We start from the raw sequence: 18648 nt of genomic DNA, 5'->3' as shown, positions 1-18648 counted from the left end.
CCAAAGCATTCTGCAGGCAGAATTTCTTCTTGCTCAAGGGAGCAAATCGTTTGTTCTTTTTTTTTTTTTTTTTTGAGACGGAGTCTCACTCTGTTGCCCAGGCTGGAGTGCAGTGGCACAATCTCGGCTCACTGCAAGCTCCGCCTCCCAGGTTGACGCCATTCTCCTGCCTCAGCCTCTCCGAGTAGCTGGGACTACAGGCGCCCGCCACCACGCCCGGCTAATTTTTTTGTATTTTTAGTAGAGACAGGGTTTCACCTTGGTCTCGATCTCCTGACCTCGTGATCCGCCCGCCTTGGCCTCCCAAAGTGCTGGGATTACAAGCGTGAGCCACCGCGCCCAGCCCTTTGTTCTAAGTCTTTATTGTAAGTCTTTTGTTCTAAGACTTTCAACTGATTTTATGAGGCCCACTCACATTAGGGAGGGTAAATGCTTTGCTCAGAGTTCACTTATTTAAATGTTAATCTCATCTAAGACCACATCTCAGAAATATCCAGGGTAGGCTGTTGGGGTGGCTCACGCCTATAGTCCCAGCACTTTTGGAGGCTGAGGCAGGTGGAACACCTGAGGTCAGGAGTTCGAGGCCAGCCTGGCCAATGAGGCAAAACCCGTCTCTACTAAAAATATAAAAATTAGCTGGGTGTGGTGGCAGGTCCTTGTAATTCCAGCTACATGGGCTGAGGCAGGAGAATCGCTTGAACCTGGGAGGGGGATGTTGCATGGGCCAAGATCATGCCATTGCACTCCAGCCTGGGTGACAAGAGTGAAACTCCATTTCAAGAAAAAAAAAAAGAAAGGAAAGAAAGGAAGGGAGGGAGGGAGGGAGGGAAGGAAGGAAGATCCAGAGTAAAATTTGATCAAATATCTAACACTTTGTGAGAGCTTTTTATAAATAAAAGCTATGGAGCTCTGTGTGAGTTTTCTCATGCCAGAACAATATTTGCATAAAGCTCTGTAGAAAGCAGCTCAGATGTTCAACCTTGAGCAGGTTGAGCTTAACTCTAGGAGGCACTTGTTTTCCGGTAAGCCATGGTAGTCTATGTGGCATGAGTTTACTGTCTGGAGCTGCCAAGCACACTGTGCTGTTTAGATTGTATGATGGGGATGGGGGTGAGTGGAGCTGATGAAGATCATGATGGGGGTTAAAGTCCCCTAGACCGTCCCTTGGTGGTATCACTGGGCTTGAAGAAACCAGGTGGGACAATGATACACTGTCAGTGCCTCTTAAGGAGATATGTTCTTCTTTTTCTTTTTTTTTTTTTTTTTTTTTTGAGACAGAGTCTCACTCTGTCACCCAGGCTGGAGTACAGTGGGGCGATCTTGGCTCACTGCAACTTCCACCTCCTGAGTAGCTGGGACTACAGATATGCACCACCACGCCCGGCTTATTTTTGTATTTTTAGTAGAGACGGGGTTTTGCCATGTTGGCCAGGCTGATCTCTGGTGATCCACCTGCCTCTGCCTCCCAAAGTGCTAGGATTACAGGCGTGAGCCACCACACCCAGCAATGAAACATTCTTATCAGTTTCCCTATCCTGTCCTCTGGAAGGCCTGTCAGCCCAACCCTGCTCCTCTGACAAAGCTCTATTACCCTCAGGATAGAGCTTCAGGCAGCCAAGGCAATGAAGTAGAAGAAAGCTCTGACAGTGTTGGAGAGACTTCAGGCCAAGAAGAGGCAAGGACTTAGAGCCAAGAGCCCTGCTATTTCTATCTTCTCTGAGATTAACAGTCTCCAGGCAGGCATCTCTATCAAGAGAAAGTTGCAGAGTCTGTGAGCCAGTGGGTCATACGTATCTGATGAATGCGCAGTCCCACCCCTGCCCCACCTCCCAACACACCCCCAGCAACCTCTGTCATCAGTAACCTTAGTCACTGCCAGCCTAAGATAGAGGTGTCCTGGAGCCCTAAAAGGAAAGGTCAGCCGATTTAAATAGCTACAGCATCTACAGCAACTTTCCTGGCCTCAGAAAGGAAACCCAAGCCGTGAGAGATGACGTTCCACTGGCTCTACCGCCGCCAGCGGGGGGGACAAAAAGGGAGATGTTTGCTATGTTCCCTACAGTGTGCTTTGTCACGTAAATGCGGCAGCCTTACTTCATCCTGAGGGCTGTACCTCACTGTAACCACTTTATAGACAATGAAACTGAATCTCGGATTAACTGACTTGCCCAAAGGCAATAAGATCAGATACTGCTCCTTCACTGAAATCTTTCCATAAGATCTTATGATCTTATGAAAAGATCATAAATGCATGGTTTAAAAAAAAAAACTTTAAGCTTGGAGAAAAACAACAACACACAATTCTCTCCCAACCCTGCCTCCAGGTTCCTTTCCTAGAATAAGTCACTGATATCAGTAATTGTAGACTTTCCGGCGATAGTATATGCATCTGGAGTGTGTGTGTGTGCTTTTATATATACGCATATATACACACACACAAATGGTGGGATGCAATATGCTGTTTTGCACCTGTTTTTTTCACTGAACGGCATAGCTTCAATTTCCTTACCAATGCACATAGATCTGTTTCATTCTTGTTACCAACTGCATAATGTTTATATGTAGATGGGCCATATTATCTAATCAGTTGTTTCTTCCAGTAGTTTGCTAATATAAACAATGGGGCAATGAACTTTCCTATACATATGCCGTTGTGCACATGTGCAAGTACATCTATAGATAAATTCCTGGAAGGAGAGTTCCTGGGTCAAAATGACATGTCCATTGGAAATAATATTAAAATTGTAAAACTACGCTCCCCAAAAGATGTCTCAATTTACGTTAACCATATTTCAACCTGCCAGAAAGGTTTGGAGCTTTCTCTACCTAAATTGTGTCTAGCAGAACCAGTGCCCAGACCCAAACCTTGTTTTTTAATCTAGTGTTTGTTTATTTTTCCTTTTATGCAAAAGTTCCCTTCCACACATACATGATTTAAAGGAGCTGGGAGAAAGTTAGAATTTAAATGAAATAGAAGGAGTAGCGTCTTTACTCTTGGAGCTTAACTTCTAGGAGTAAAGAAAGCAAATTTTTCGGCCAGACACTGTGGCTCACACCTGTAATCCCAGCACTTTGGGAGGTCAAAGCAGACAGACTGCTTGAGTCCAGCAGTTTGAGACCAGCCTGGTCAACAAAATGAGATGCCCATCTCTACAAAAAATTGAAATTAGCCAGACATGGTGGTGCACACCTGTGCTCCCAGCTACTCAGGAGGCTGAGATGGGAGGATCACTTGAGCTTAGGAGGTTGAGGCTGCAGTGAGCCGTGATTGTGCCACTGCATAACAGCCTGGGTGACAGAGTGAGACCCTGTCTCAAGAAAAAAATAAAATAAAATAAAATAAAATAAAAAATTTTTTAAAAACAGAGAATTTTAAAAGAGATTTTAAAGATTTTAAAAAAAGAGAAATTTTAAAAAAAGAAAAGAAAGCACACTTTTGAATAAAAGTCACTAAGGAACCAAAACTCCAATGGCCAGTCTTATTTTGAACCTCCCAAGTCAGGAGTTTGCATGGAGCTGCTTTAAAATGCTACATCGACTGCACTGGATCTCCTGATGCTCTCCCTGAGCCTCACTGGGTTTTCACTATGTGGGTCAAGAAAGCTTTTTTGAGGCCGGGCACAGTGGCTCATACCTGTAATCCCAGCACTTTGGGAGGCTGAGGCGGGTAGATCACTTGAGGTCAGGAGTTTGAGACCAGCCTGGCCAACATGGTGAAACCGGACTCTACTAAAAATGAAAAAATTAGCTGGGCATGATGGCAGGTGCCTGTAATCCCAGCTACTAGGGAGGCTGAGATAGGAGAATCACTTGAACCCAGGAGGCAGAGGTTGCAGTGAGCCGAGATCGTACCACTGCACTCCACCCTGGGCAACAGAGTGAGATCCTGTCTCAAAAAAAAAAAAAAAAAAAAAAGGAAGAAAGCTTTTTCTTCCTTTCTTGTCCATTCTACTAGTTTGCCCAGAACACTGAAGGTGCCCAGAGCATTTCTTCATTCATGCCATTATGTTGGGAAGGAAACTATAGCAAAAACATTCCATAAAGCGTTCTTAAATCATTCTTAAAATGACCTTATTGGGATGTAATTTTTTGAATGTGAACATCTTTAGAAATGCCGCACCCAGTGTTCAGTAGTAGGAAAAATTCTCTTTACCAATATTTCATAGATGTTATGTCATCAGTCCTAACAACAACCTTACAATTCTACATTAACCTTATTCTACTGATGAGAAAAGCAAGGCACAGAGAGAGTAAATTGCCAAGATCATGTAATAGATAATGACACCTAAAATTAATCTAGATTCCAAGTCCCAAACTCTTTCTAGTATATCATATTGGAAATAATAATTATTCTAAAGAATATAGATAACAAACACAGAAATGAATAAGAAGGATGATAACATTGTGCTAATTATAATACTTGTCCTCAAAGAAATCCTAAAGTTGGTGTGATAGAATCTAACAGAGGAAAGAGTAGAGGTGTTAGATGATGTGATGATAAAAGGCTTCTCTGAGACCTGTGAGAATCAGACAGCTCTTCTTGGAACTTCAGGATGATCCTCTTGGTCCTGAAGAAGCAGCAAATTCAAAAGTCATTGTCTTGGAGTGGCCTGAGAACTGAAAGCAGGACAGTGGAGCTGAACACAAGGAATAAGTGCACCCTGCTCTGACATGAAGCTGGAGAAGTGGGGAGGGTCCAGATCAGTACAGGGTCTAAGAGATGACAGAATGGAGTTTGAACTTCATTACAACAATGGCGGAGAGCCATTAGAAAGCTTGAGGAGGCTGGGCATGGTGGCTCACACCTGTAATCCCAGCACTTTGGGAGCCCAAGGCAGGTGGATCACTTGAGGCCAGGAGTTCAAGACCAGCCTGAACCAACATGGCGAAACTTCATCTTTACTAAAAATACAAAAATTAGCCAGGAGTAGTGGTGCATGCCTATAATCTCAGCTACTCAGGAGGCTGAGGCACGAGAATCGCTTCAATCTGGGAGGTGGAGGTTACAGTGAGCCAAGATCATGCCACTGCACTCCAGCCTGGGCAACAGAGCAAGACTCTGTCTCAAAAAAAAAAATTTTGAGAAAAGATGGGACATAATCTGATTTAGGTTTCTAGAAGATTACTCTGGTTGCTGTTGGGAAATTAATTAAAGATTAGAGTTGAAGAAGAAAGACCATTTATGACGTACAATATAAGTACGACTGAGAGATGATGGTAACTTGGACTAGAAATGTGATGGTAGAGAGGATAAAAATGGAAGGATTCAAAATATAATTGTCAATAAAATGTGCACTATTTGCTGATGGACAAGATGGGGAGAAAGCATGTCATAAGTGGAAAGGAGAAATCAAGGTTCACCACCAGGTTTAGGGTAACAATGGAAGGTGCTAGAGAGATAAGGAAGAAAAGTCTTAGAAAGAGGGTTTGAGGCCAAGTGTGGTGGCTGATACCTGAAATCCCAAGGCTGTGGGAGGCTGAGGCTGGAGGATTGCTTGAGTCTAGGAGTTTGAGATCAGCCTGGCCACATAGTAAGACTCTGTTGCCACAAAAGTTTAAAAATTGGCAGGGCATGGTGATACATGCCTGTGGTCCCAGCTACTCAAGAGGTTGAGGTAAGAGAATTGCTTGAGCCCAGGAGGTCAAGGCTGGCATGAGGCATGATTGCATCACTGCATGCACTCCAGCCTGGGTGACAGAGCAAGACCTTGCCTCAAAAACAGAGAAAGAGAGAGAGAGAGAAAGGAAGGGAGGGAGGGAGGAAGGAAGGAAGGGAGGAAGGAAGGAAGGAAGGAAGGAAGGAAGGAAGGAAGGAAGGAAGGAAAGGAAGGAAGGAAGGAAGGAAGGAAGGAAGGAAGGAAGGAAGGAAGGGGCGGGCTCTGAAATCAAGAGTTCCATATTGGACATATTCAAGTTTTAGATTCCTGTTAGAAATCCATTCAATGGTATGGTGTCATAAAAAAGGAAAAAAGGGAGAAATCCAAGTGGGGTTATCAAGTAGGTAGTGGGATGTACAAGTCGGAGCCCAAGAGAGAGATATGGACTGAAACTAAAGATTGGGACATGTAAACTGAGTGAGATTAATTATGGAGAGAAGTGCATTAAAAAGAGTCTAGAACAGAGCTCTGGAAAATCTCAAAAATTTAGAGGTTGGAGCCAGTCAAAGGAGGAGTAAAGCCAGGTAAAGAGATTGAAAAGGAAGGGCCAGATGTGGTGTGGAGGATGAGGAAGAGACAAGAACCCATGGAGATATCTGGGAAGCCAAGAGCTCTGGACTCATATGTCCAGCAGGCCGTGAAGGAAAGCCTTGTCTGTTAAGGCAATGAGATGGGGGGAATGTGCAGAGAATAAATTAGTACTTTAAACAAAGCCACAAACCAGGGGCCCCAGGGAGCAAGGTTAGAAGGGTGTGATATGGGGAAGAGAAGAGTACATTGGTCCACATTAAGGACTGTGTGGAGCAGTGTAGGTGTGAAGACCCTGTGATAAAATTTGAGGTCTGAAGCTCTGGCTGGATTCAGAAAAACAGGGAAGACTGGGTGTGGTGGCTCACACCTGTAATCCCAGCACTTTGGGAGGCCGAGGCAGGTGGATCACAAGGTCAGGAGTTTGAGACCAGCCCATCCAATATGGTGAAACCCCGTCTCTACTAAAAAATACAAAATTAGCTGGGCATGGTGGTGCACACCTGTAGTCCCAGCTACTCGGGAGGCTGAGGCAGGAGAATCACTTGAACCCGGGAGGCAGAGGTTGCAGTAAGCCGAGATTGTGCCACTGCACTCCAGCCTGGGCAACAAAGCGAGACTCCATCTCAAAAACCAAAACCAAAACAAAACAAAACAGAAAAACAGGGAAGGGGGCTTGATGGAATTGGTCTTGGGTAATCAGCTCAAAGTATGGTCCAGAATAGTCTTAATGTATGGAGGAGGGGACTAGGCTTTTAGCAACAAGCTCTCATCTGCAGTTTGGAGTATTATAATTCCCACTCTACAAGTATAAAAAAATTAATCTGGATGAATTTAAGTAAATCAGTGCCAGATGGAGAGTGACCATAGGTCCTTGGAGTCCAAAATCAAGGTTTTGCTCAGCACTCTAAAGCCGGCTGTTAGGTATTTCCTGAACTGAACTAATAAGAACCATTTGAGATGGTTCATAAAAATACATACTCCCTCTCTCCTTCCTCTGGAGTTAGGTCTAGAGTGATTTTGAAAGTTTACAATTATCTCATACTGCAGGTATAGAAAGGAAATGGTGCTAAGAACACAGAAGTCTTTGGCTTGGGTAGTTTGGAATTTCAGAGGACTGACTCTTCTATGGTTGTGATGTTTGAGGAAAAGGTGGAAGGAAGGTGAAAGGTTATTTCTAGCTTAGTCTAGTGTCTCCCTGACAGTTAAAAACAAATAGCATACAAATAAGTGCTTTGCCTTTTGAAAAGCAAAACGTATGTGGCCAAAGAATATACTCGCTGCATAGTAATTGCCACTTTCATATCTAGAAAGCATTTTAGAGACTTCAGGGACACCACCCTTAAATGCTGTGTTCCTTTCTTTACTCGAACCTCCCCTTCTACCCGCCTTATAGGGATATCCTGAAGCTGCGACAGGTTTGCTATCCCCTAGTACTTAGATGGAGGGAGCCCAGTGAACAGCGAGAATCATAGGGGAAAATTCAAGCTGTTTGTGTTCCCTCACATCTATTTATTTTATCTCCCATTGCAGTTCTTTAAAAATATATTAGAGCCAGCTTTGTTATGCTTAAGTCTTTTCAGATCACAAAGGAAAGCAAAAAGGATATGACATATTTCCTTCAGGATCTTCTCTCGTTCTCTCCCTTCTCTCCCAGCAGAAAGTCACCTTCCAGTCAGTGTTCATTAAAAACTGGGCGGTTCTACTTTGCAAGGGAGAAGACAGAACACAGAGGCATCAAGAAGTCAAACTTCCCTGAGTTATAAATGTGCCTTTTCTGTGACATGAAAGCAAAGGAGCACAAACAAAGAATACAGTTTCTTTTTTGTTGTTCTTCTTTTTGAGTCACAGTCTCACTCTTGCTTAGGCTGAAGTGACATGATCAAAGTTCACTACAGCCCAAACTCCTGAGCTCAAGTGATTCTCCCACCCCAGCCTCCTGAATAGCTGGGATGACAAATGTGCACCACCATACCTGGCTATTTATTTGTTTATTAGACATGGGGTCTTGCTATGTTGCCCAGGCTGGTCTCAAACTCCTGGGCTCAAGGGATCCTCCCACTTCAGCCTCCCAAAGTGCTGAAATTACAGGCATGAGTCATGTTGTCTGGCAGAAGAATATGGTTTCTAAGATAATACGGTGCCACGTCACAAAAAGTTAAAACAGAAAGGGATCCATAACTCTTGCAACCAAAATAAACACACGTTGTTGTCACATTCATACAATGGTATACATAGGGCAGTTCTCACTGCCATTTTAAGGATGAGAAAAAAAGACTCTGAGTCCTAGCAAACTGTAGGGCTACACTACCTGGGATCAGATCCTGACTGCTTCTTACCAGTATTTGGTCATTGGCAAGTCATTTAACCTTTAAGTACCTCAATTTTCTTCTCTATAAAATGAAGATAGTAAGGCCAAGCACAGTGGCTCATGCCTGTAATCCCAGCACTTTGGGAGGCTGAGGCAGGCAGATCACTTGAGGTCAGGAGTTCACGACCAGCCTGGCCAACATGGTGAAACCCCATGTCTACCAAAAATACAAAAATTAGCCGGGTGTGGTGGCGGGTGCCTATAATCCCAGATACTCAGGAGGCTGAGGCAGGAGAATCACTTGAACCTGGGAGGCAGAAGTTGCAGTGAACAGAGATGGTGCCACTGCACTCAAGGGCAATAGAGTGGGACTCAGTCTCAAACACACACACACACACACACACACACACACACACACACACACACATAATAATAATAATAATAATAATAATAATAATAATAATAATAAAATAGGGATAGTAATAGTAACACTACCTCATAGAGTTATTGTGCAATTAAATGAGTCAACACAACTTAGCATGCAGCAACTACAATGCAGGGGAAAAAAAAACAACAGACCTTTTTTTGGGTGAGGGGCGGGGGACAGGATCTCACTCTGATTGCCCAGGTTGGAGTGCAGTGGCACAATTTTGGCTCACTGTAGCTTCAACCTCCTGGATTCAGGTGATTGTCCCACCTCAGCCTCTCCAGTAGCTAGGACCACAGGCTCATGCCACCACGCCTGGCTAATTTTTGTACCCGCCTCGGCCTCCTAAAGTGCTGGGATTACAAGCATGAAACACCATGCCCGGCCAACAATAGACTTTTCAGATAAAGTCTTTAATCATATAGAATTTTGTAGAGCTTATAATTTTTTAAAGCACAAGCTCAAAAGATAGAGGAATACAAGCAAATAGCTTAGATCCCTAAGAATTCATCCACTCCTTCAACAACATTTACTGATTATCTTCTAGGAACTTGGCTAGACACCAGGAGCAGATGCCAGTAACAGGTTAGAGGGTTCTGAATTTGCACCCACACCATGTCACTTTATTTCCTTTGCTTTAATCAAATTAAATCTGAAGCCAATAATAGTGGTGCTGAGACATGGCCTGGTGGCTTTAATAATACCATTAGAATCCCTACCCAGCCATTCCAAATAGATTTACAAACTGAGTAAAAATAGTGTCCCTGCTATGCAAATGCAGCTCCCTGATATGTCTTCTAGCTGCTCTCACACCCAAAGGGCTGCCCTGTGTCTCTCTTTTTAAAAATGAAGCTCTCACTTAACTCTGAGCCTTCATCCGGTCAGCCTGGCAGGAAATTCTGCAGTGTTGCTGGGGTCCCTATCCCTGCCCAGACTTGGAAATAAATTCAAGAGAATTACCTAGTGCCCAGAAAGCAAGGGAAAAGTAGCAAGGGGCTGCAGCTATATGGTTAAAGATCCTGTGGTCTCTTGGAAGCAGGTGGCCTGCTCAGTTCTTTGAACCAGCCTCTTCAGGTCCTATAGTCCATCCCATTTTTCTAAAAAGTTCTCTCACCTTCCCAGCATCCTCTCATCTCCCACAAGCAATGTCAATGTCTTTTCTGTCTTGCGGAATATTTCCTTGAAGGATTCACAGGGGATCCCTTTCTTGGGTAGCACATTTCCCATTCCCCATAAGATTCAGCATTTGAGCTTTCACTAAGGACTATTGGAGAAGCGGCCTTGCAGCAGCTTTGCATTTCCACCCGGTAACCCAATCCTCCCTTGAGGCAAAGAAGCAAAAATCCTGCTAATCTCTGGTCCAGGGAGTGAGGCCCTCCAGACTAGGGAAAAGGAGAAATACCTGCTAATGAGATCCTGGAACCATTCTCATTAAACACGCAGAAACATTCAGAACAGAAGTATACCGTACACTGGGTGAACGTTGCCCACATTTCTTTCCTTCTTTCTTTCCTTTCTTTCTTTCTCTTTCTTTCTTTCTTTTCTTTTTCTTTTCTTTTCTTTTTTTTTTGAGACCAAGTCTCACTCTGTCACCCAGGCTAGAGTTCCATGGCACGATCTTGGCTCACTGCAGCCTCCGCCTCCTGGGTTCAAGTGGTCCTCACGCCTCAGCCTCCTGAGTAGCTGGGACTACAGGCACACCACCATGCCTGGCTAATTTTTGTATTTTTTAGTAGAGTTGGGGTTTCACCATGTTACCCAGGCTGGTCTCGAGTTCCTGGGCTCAAGTGATCCACCCACCTCCACCTCCTAAAGTGCTGGGATTACAGATGTGAGCCACCACACCCAGCCTACATTTCTTAAAATACAATTTTGATAATGAGACTGACAAGTTTTGTAATACTGGCAAAATTATAGAAAAATTATTACAGCAAAGTTTCAAGTGGTGATCAGAAACAAAAATTGTGATCATGATGAACAAATAGGCTAATGAAGAGAAAGGTATGACAGCTCAGATTTTCTTTTTCTTTTTTCAAATAATGTCTCTAGACTAACAGATAAGGACAATATTTTATTTTGACATAATGCATCAATTTCAGTAAGACATTTGAAATAAAACCTCTTATGAGCAAACTAAACAAGCTAAAAAAATGAACTGGATAAAGGAAGTTACAAAGATGGTATCTGGTGAAGCAATCACTATTCGTAGAACATTGATTCCAACCTGAAAGGAAGACTTTTGAAGTTTTGCAACGGAATGTTCTATTGACCTGTGCCCCCGTTCAGCTTTTTGTCATTTACTTGATTTAATAATTTATAATAATGCAGTTAATAATCTATCAGTAACTCAAAGAGAGAGAACAAGGTAAATTCAAAAAGATCACAATGGCCTGAAAACGATGTACAAAATTAGCAGGATAAAATTTAATGAGGATAAACTTTAGATCCTTATGATGTCCCAAAAATCAACAGTGCAAGTGGATAGATGCTGGGTTTAAGAGCAATGTATCCTTTCTTTCAGTATTTTAATAGGACTACAACGGAACAGGTGTGATAAGACTTCCAATAAGTCAGTGACATTTTTATGTTGATTAGAAATTTGGTGTCTTCTGAATAGGCATCTGCTTCTTCTGATGTCTATTCAGAAAAGACCCTGTCTCAACAACAGCAAAAAGGACCTTTCACCAGCCAGCTCAGCTCTCATTCCTGTAGATATTTTTTGGATTATCAATCCAGAGAATAGTTCCCTAAGACTGGTCTTACGGGTGTAACTTCTGAATAGACATCTGCTTAGCCTTAGAGAACTGGCCTTTTAAAGAACTGGGTTGACAATCCGGAGAATATCTAGAGGAATGAGAGCTGAGCTGGCAGGTGAAATATCTTTTTTTGTTGTTATTGAGACAGGGTCTCACTCTGTCACCCTGGTTGGTGCAATCATGGCTTGCTGCAACCTCAATCTCCTGAGCTCAAGCGATCCTCCCACCTCAGCCTCCTGAGTAGCCGAGACTACAGGTGTGCACCGCTTCACCTGGTTAATTTTATTTTTTTATGGAGATGAGGTCTTACTATGTTGCTCAGGCTGGTCTCCTCCTGCTTCAGCCTCCCAAAATGCTGGGATTACAAGAATGAGCTACTGTTCCCAGTGAAGGTGAAAGATCTTGAAGTCATGATGAAACAAGTAACTGAGAACGTTTAATCTGAAAAAACAAAAAGGACTCAGTGGAGATGTGAGTCCTCTCTTCAACTCTCTCAAGGATTGTCACATGAAAGAAGCATCAGCCTTGGTCTGTATAGTTTCAGAGGGCAAAATAAGGACAATGGCAAATGCTACATAGAGACACATATGACCTCATCATAAAGAAAATCATAAAGCAGTTCATAAATGGAAAGGGCTTCCTTATTATATATTGACCGCCCTGCCTTAGAGGGTTTGAGCATATATTGGATGATCACCTAATAGTGCAGCACCGTACAGCAAAAGATTCTTTACAAAAGATTCCTAAACAAACAGAGTGACCTGGAGACGAGGGATTCTTAACCCCAATCCCTGGTTGAGCTTCAGGGAGACTTTAAACACACTGAAATTATATTTAAAGCATATTTTCGACAGAGAATATTTGTGACTGTTTTGTTTTAACCAGCGTATCAAAGAGGAGAATAACCCAAAATAAGTTTAGGGTGACTGACCTAGGATGACTTTCAATTCTGAGATTCTAGGATTAAAATTCATACACCAGGCCGGGCATGGTGGCTGATGTCTGTAATTCCAGCACTTTGGGAGGCCGAGGCAGGTGGATCACCTGAGGTCAGGAGTTTGAGACCAGCCTGGCCAAGATGGTGAAACCCCATCTCTACTAAAAATACAAAAATTTGTTGGGCGTGGTGACACGTGCCTGTAATCCCAGCTACTCGGGAGGCTGAGGCAGGAGAATCGCTTGAACCCGGGAGGCGGAGGTTGCAGTGAGCCAAGATTGCGCCACTGCACTCCAGCCTGGGCGATAAGAGCAAAACTCCGTCCAAAAAAAAAACTTAACACACCAACATCTTTGAGCACCAATAGCCAATGAAATTTCCATTGAGCATGCACTGGTGGGAAAAGAAGATGCTTTATATGCTTGGAACATTAAATAGTGGGTTATGTTCTTCTGAAATACAGAATAGGAGAAAGGCCTCAGGTCTCCAGACTCTTTCATGCTTCCCCATTCACCAGCCTCCAGACTCATATAGTCAGCATGGAGTTGTGATGAAGGCTGGGCGGATGGAGGCAATGTCATTCTTGTCTGTTTGCCTTCCACCAAGAACTATCAGTGCCACACCATGCCAGGCAGCTGCTGCCTCCAATAGGGATTCCTGCAGGATGCTGGCACTCAGCTAGCTCCCCCCAGTAGTGTGAGCTGAAGACCTGATGCCCAGCTAAAATGAGAGAAGAAGAATTTTTCAGGTAGCATATCCTGTCCACTAGAGCCCAAGAACATAGGAACAGGCAGTAGAAATTACATAATCTCACTCTGTCTCCAGTCTCGCCTCCATTTTTTTCTCTTTCCCTTCCACTTCTCTGGTCTTTCTGTCCGCTTCCTAATTCTCTGTTTCTTTGTTTTCCTCCCCATTCCCCTCCCCTTCTGCTGTGACCTCTAAGTTGGCTCAGCATCATTGTTCAAGATGTTAGTTATATAACACGGCTTATGAAAGCAAAAGCAAAATAATATGCTGCCTGCCATGCCAGGTGAAACCCAGCATGAAAAGAAAATACTGGTATGCGGCACTTCTGGGATTTTTTGGGCTATGAGGAGGATCAGCTGAAGAGGGCTTAGATGTTCCATGTGCACCAAACTTCAGATCTCTCTTGAGACTAACCACCCAGATTTGGGAGCATTTCAATTTTTTTTTTTTTTTTTTTGAGACAGACTCTCACTCTGTCGCCCAGGCTGGAGTGCAGTGGCACGATCTCGGCTCACTGCAACCTCCACTTCCTGGGTTCAAGTGATTCTCCTGCCTCAGCCTCCTGAGTAGCTGGGATTGAAGGCACCCACCACCACACCTGGCTAATTTTTGTATTTCTAGTAGAGATGAGGTTTCACCATGTTGGCCAGGCTGGTCTCAAACTCCTGACCTAAGGTGATCCACCTGCCTCGGCCTCCCAAAGTGCTGGGATTACAGGTGTGAGCTACCACACCCACCCATTTTTTTTTTTTTTTGAGACACAGTCTCACTCTGTTGCCCAGACTGTCGTACAGTGGTGGGATTACAGCTCACTGAAGCCTCCATCTCCCAGGCTGAAGCCATCCTCCTGCCTCAGCCTCCTAAGTAGCTGGGATTGCCATGCTCGGCCCATTTTTAATTTTTGTAGAGATGGGGTCTCACTATGTTGCCCAGGCTGGTCTCAAACTCCTGGGCTCAAGTGATCCTCTCACCTTGTCCTCCCAAAGTGCTGGGATTACAGACATGAACTACCACACCCAGCCAAGAGGATATTATTAAAGGACTTATGATATTAAAGGAATCAAAGGAAACCAAAACCTTTCTCCCTGGGGTAACACTTTAACTTTGACTATTTTCTCGGGGTCAAACTGCTCCTTGTGGTAGATTTAAAGATAGTTCCACAAATTCTTCGATACTTCTTCCTTCAAGAAATGGAGCTTTCCCTTCCCCTTGAATGTGGATGAAATTTAGTGATTCACTTTTAGCAAATGAAGTATGGTAAAAGTAATGGGATGTCCCTTCCAAGATTAGCTTATAAAGGAACTGAGGCTTCTCTCTCTCATTTTTTTCTTTGGATCACTCACTCTGGAAAAAGACATGGCATGGGCAGCACTATGAAGAGGCCCACATGGCAAGGAACTGAACCCAGTCAGATCTTCAGAGACTGCAGCCCTCACAGTTTGACTGCAACCTGCTAAGAAACCTCAATGCAAAAGCACTCGGCTAAGTCACTCCCAGATTCCTGATCCTTCGAAATTGTATAAGATAATACATACTTCTTATTTTAAGCTGCTACATTTTGGGGTAATTTGTTATGCAGCAACAGATAGTACACTCGTGATGCTTTTATTTATTTATCTATTTATTTATTTATTTATTTATTTATTTATTTATTTATTTTTGAGGTGGAGTTTCACTCTTGTTGCCCAGGCTGGAGTGCAATGGCGCGATCTTGGGTCACTGCAACCTCGCCTCCTGGGTTCAAGCGATTCTCCTGCCTCAGCCTCCTGAGTAGCTGGGATTACAGGCATGGGCCACCACGCCTGGCTAATTTTGTAGTTTTAGTAGACACGGGGTTTCTCCATGTCGGTCAGGCTGGTCTCGAACTCCCGACCTCAGATGATCTGCCTGCCTCGGCCTCCCAAAGTGCTGGGATTACAGGCGTGAGCCACCGCGCCCGGCCGATGCTTTTAAATGCTATATAAACCCTCAGGGATAGAGAGTGCTGGGCTGAGTTACCTGAGGATGATGGTTATATAGCTTTAGGACTCCTAAAGTACAGAAGCCAGAGCCCTGGAACAGAGAGAAATGGTTCTTCCTAACCTGAAATAAATGTATGCTAAATCATTTTATGATTACATATTCCTATCACTACTAATATAAAATGCTGCCTCATATGCCCCTCCCTACCCCTCCATGAAACCAAAATGCTGTGTTAAAATATGGCCAGGCATGGTGACTCACGCCTGTAATCCCAGCATTTTGGGAGGCTGAGGTGGGCAGATCACCTGAGGTCAGGAGATCAAGACCAGCCTGGCCAACATAGTGAAACCCCGTCTCTACTAAAAATGCAAAAATTAGTTGAGTGTGGTGGTGCACACCTGTAATCCCAGCTACTTGGGAAGCTAAGGCAAGAGAATCCCTTGAACCCAGGAGGCAGAGATTACAGTGAGCCAAGATCACGACACTGCACTCCAGCCTGGGCGACAGAGCAATACTCTGCCTCAAAACAAAACAAAACAGCTTTTTCATCTTTTTCGAACTTCTCCAACACTTAATTCAGCTGTGAACCTTGATGACAAATAACCAATCATAGGTTGGAGGAGCTCTTTTATCCTCTAAGATAGCACATTTCACCAAAAACTGCTTAACTTCAATGTTGGGTGTGATGGTTCACAGCATAAAATTCCAAATTTGGAAGGAATTTTGGGGATGTCATAGCTTATCTCAGGCTGATTTTGTAAAGAATGGTGTCAATTCCTGGAGGAGTGAATCATTTAATGACACAGATAATCTAAGTATATTCCCAACCATCCTCTTCCAAGAGAAGGGAAGAACCTGGAAACTCAGCAGCTTCCAGGACATAGCATTTCAGATGACCACCCCAAAGACCCTGCATTTGGCATCAGGGAGAGGAGGATATTTCTGAACTAAGTAATTTGGAATTTACTGCAGGAGTGAGGCAGCTCATACACAAATCATTAATACCTATGATTAATGCTATGATTAATAGGCCTCACACCCCAGCCTTCTATCTACTTTCTTTAGCCAGTGACATAGTAGTGACCTTTCTCTGATAATGTAACTCAGCAAACATTTATTGAAAGCTTCCTTGGCTAAGTGCTATGCCATAGCGATATTTATATAAAAATGTTAATAGATTGGTACTTTCTGGATCTTAGGCCCACCTAGGAATGAGCCTGGTGGTAGATTGTTTGGAGAGATGGATCCTCTCTTGCAAAGGAAGCTCTGGAAAAGTGCATTCTCTTACGGTACTGTCTCTCTAAATTTAGCTAATGAGATCACAGGTTCCTTCCCAGAGTCCAGGCAAGTGTTCGCTTCTTCCAAAAGACGAAAAAAGGAATCCTTTTCCCTCTCCTCCCACAATGTGATACTATATTTCATTCTGTGTAGCCTTATTTAAACAGTTACCAAAACAGCTCACAAAATCATTTGAGAATCAATTGGGATACATAGCAATGGGCCCAGGAGTCCCCTTCCTTTTGGTGCTGCCAGTGACAACCTTTAGCTATAAGTGGAGGGTCATAAAGGAGACTTGACCATTCACTTGACCACCCCTCATTCATATGCTTTCCCCAACACACCAAAATAGTGCCTATTTGACCCCCATTTCACTTGATTATTAATTTTTTCATATCTTAAACGCCAATTCAATGTAGTGTCAATAGAGGAGTAAAACAGAGTCACAAAGAAGGAGTTATTCTAAACCTTTGTTGAAAGGCAAATGCAGAAAGGCTTCAGCACAGAGGATAGATTTAGTGACTGAGGGCCCACTGGAGTTTAACTAATAGATCTGCTGACTACGCCGTATAGTGGGGGAGACAGGCTGCAATCTCAAGACAATGCAGGTAAGTCAATCTGAAATCCATCAAAAAGAGGACAACTTGCTCAGGTACAAGGCCCCTGAAAAGTAACTCATCAAATGACAATAGGAACTGTGTGGACACTCCCTCTGTAACATGGACTAGGATATCACTCTCCTATGTTAGAGGAGCTCCAAGCAGTGTATCATGCTCAAGTATTTATTGACAGTGCCTGACAACCTCCTGTCCATAAAGCATGGTAGAGTGGGTAATTAATTGGAAAGCGTTGGCAGTAGAACTTTAAGAACAATTATACCTTCTACATCTTACCACTCCCCATTCCTAGTGACAACTTTCTCATCTCAGCGAATTCTCTTGTGTACTGTTTCTGGAACATATATTCCTAAATTCCTGTCTCCTTTACAAAATGCTGTATCTTGGGCAAAAGGCATATGTATTGTGCTTGTAATGTGTATCTAATGTGTACAGATATGCATATTCTCACAAATATGGTATACATTTATATTATGCATGTGTATGGACATATATCTGCATATTGTAAAATGAAATAGAATTTTTTTTTCTTGAGATGGGGTCACACTCTGTTGCCTAGGCTGGAGTGCAATGGTGCAAGCTTGGCTCACTGCAACCTCTGGCTCTTGGGCTCAAGCGATTCTCCTGCCTCAGCCTGCCACTAGGCAGGGTGGGATTACAGGTGCCCACCACCAAGCCCAGCTAATTTTTGTATTTTTAGTAGAGACAGGGTTTCACTTTGGTGGCCAGGCTGGTCTCAAACTTCTGACCTCAAGTGATCTGCCCACTTTGGCCTCCCACAGTGATGGGATTACAGGCTTGAGCCACCATGCCCGGCCTGAAGTAGAATTTTTTTTAATTAATGGTCAGAGATCGAGCTAAAGGCTATAAAATGGCAGGGCTCTAATCAGCTCAGTTTACAGTAGAAATGTACACAAAGTCTTTGGAGTTAAATGATGAACTGCCACTTTATTTATTTATTTATTTATTTATTTATTTATTTATTTTTATTTTTATTTTTTGAGATGGAGTCTCGCTCTTTTGCCCAGGCTGGAGTGAAAGTGGAGTGATCTTTGCTTACTGTAACTTCTGCCTCCCTGGCTCCAGGGATCCTCCTGCCTCAGCCTCCTGAGTAGCTGGGATTATAGGCACCCACCACCACATCCTGCTAATTTTGGTATTTTTAGTAGAGACAAGGTTTCACCATGTTGGCCACACTGGTCTCGAACTCCTGAACTCAGGTGATCCACCTGCCTTGGCCTCCCAAAGTGCTGGGATTACAGGCTTGAGCCACCACACCCAGCCTAAACTGCCAGTTTATATCAGTTATAATTTTTTTGGTTTTTTTTGAGACAGGGTCTCACTTTGTTGCCCAGGCTGGAGTGCAGTGGCACAACCATAGCTCACTGCAGCTTCAAGTAATCTTCCCACCTCAGCTTCCCAGGTAGC

The sequence above is a fragment of the Hylobates moloch genome, unplaced genomic scaffold, assembly GCF_009828535.3.
Source record: "Hylobates moloch isolate HMO894 unplaced genomic scaffold, HMol_V3 SCAFFOLD_18, whole genome shotgun sequence".
Taxonomy (NCBI): domain Eukaryota; kingdom Metazoa; phylum Chordata; class Mammalia; order Primates; family Hylobatidae; genus Hylobates; species Hylobates moloch.
This window is presented reverse-complemented; position numbering follows the sequence as displayed.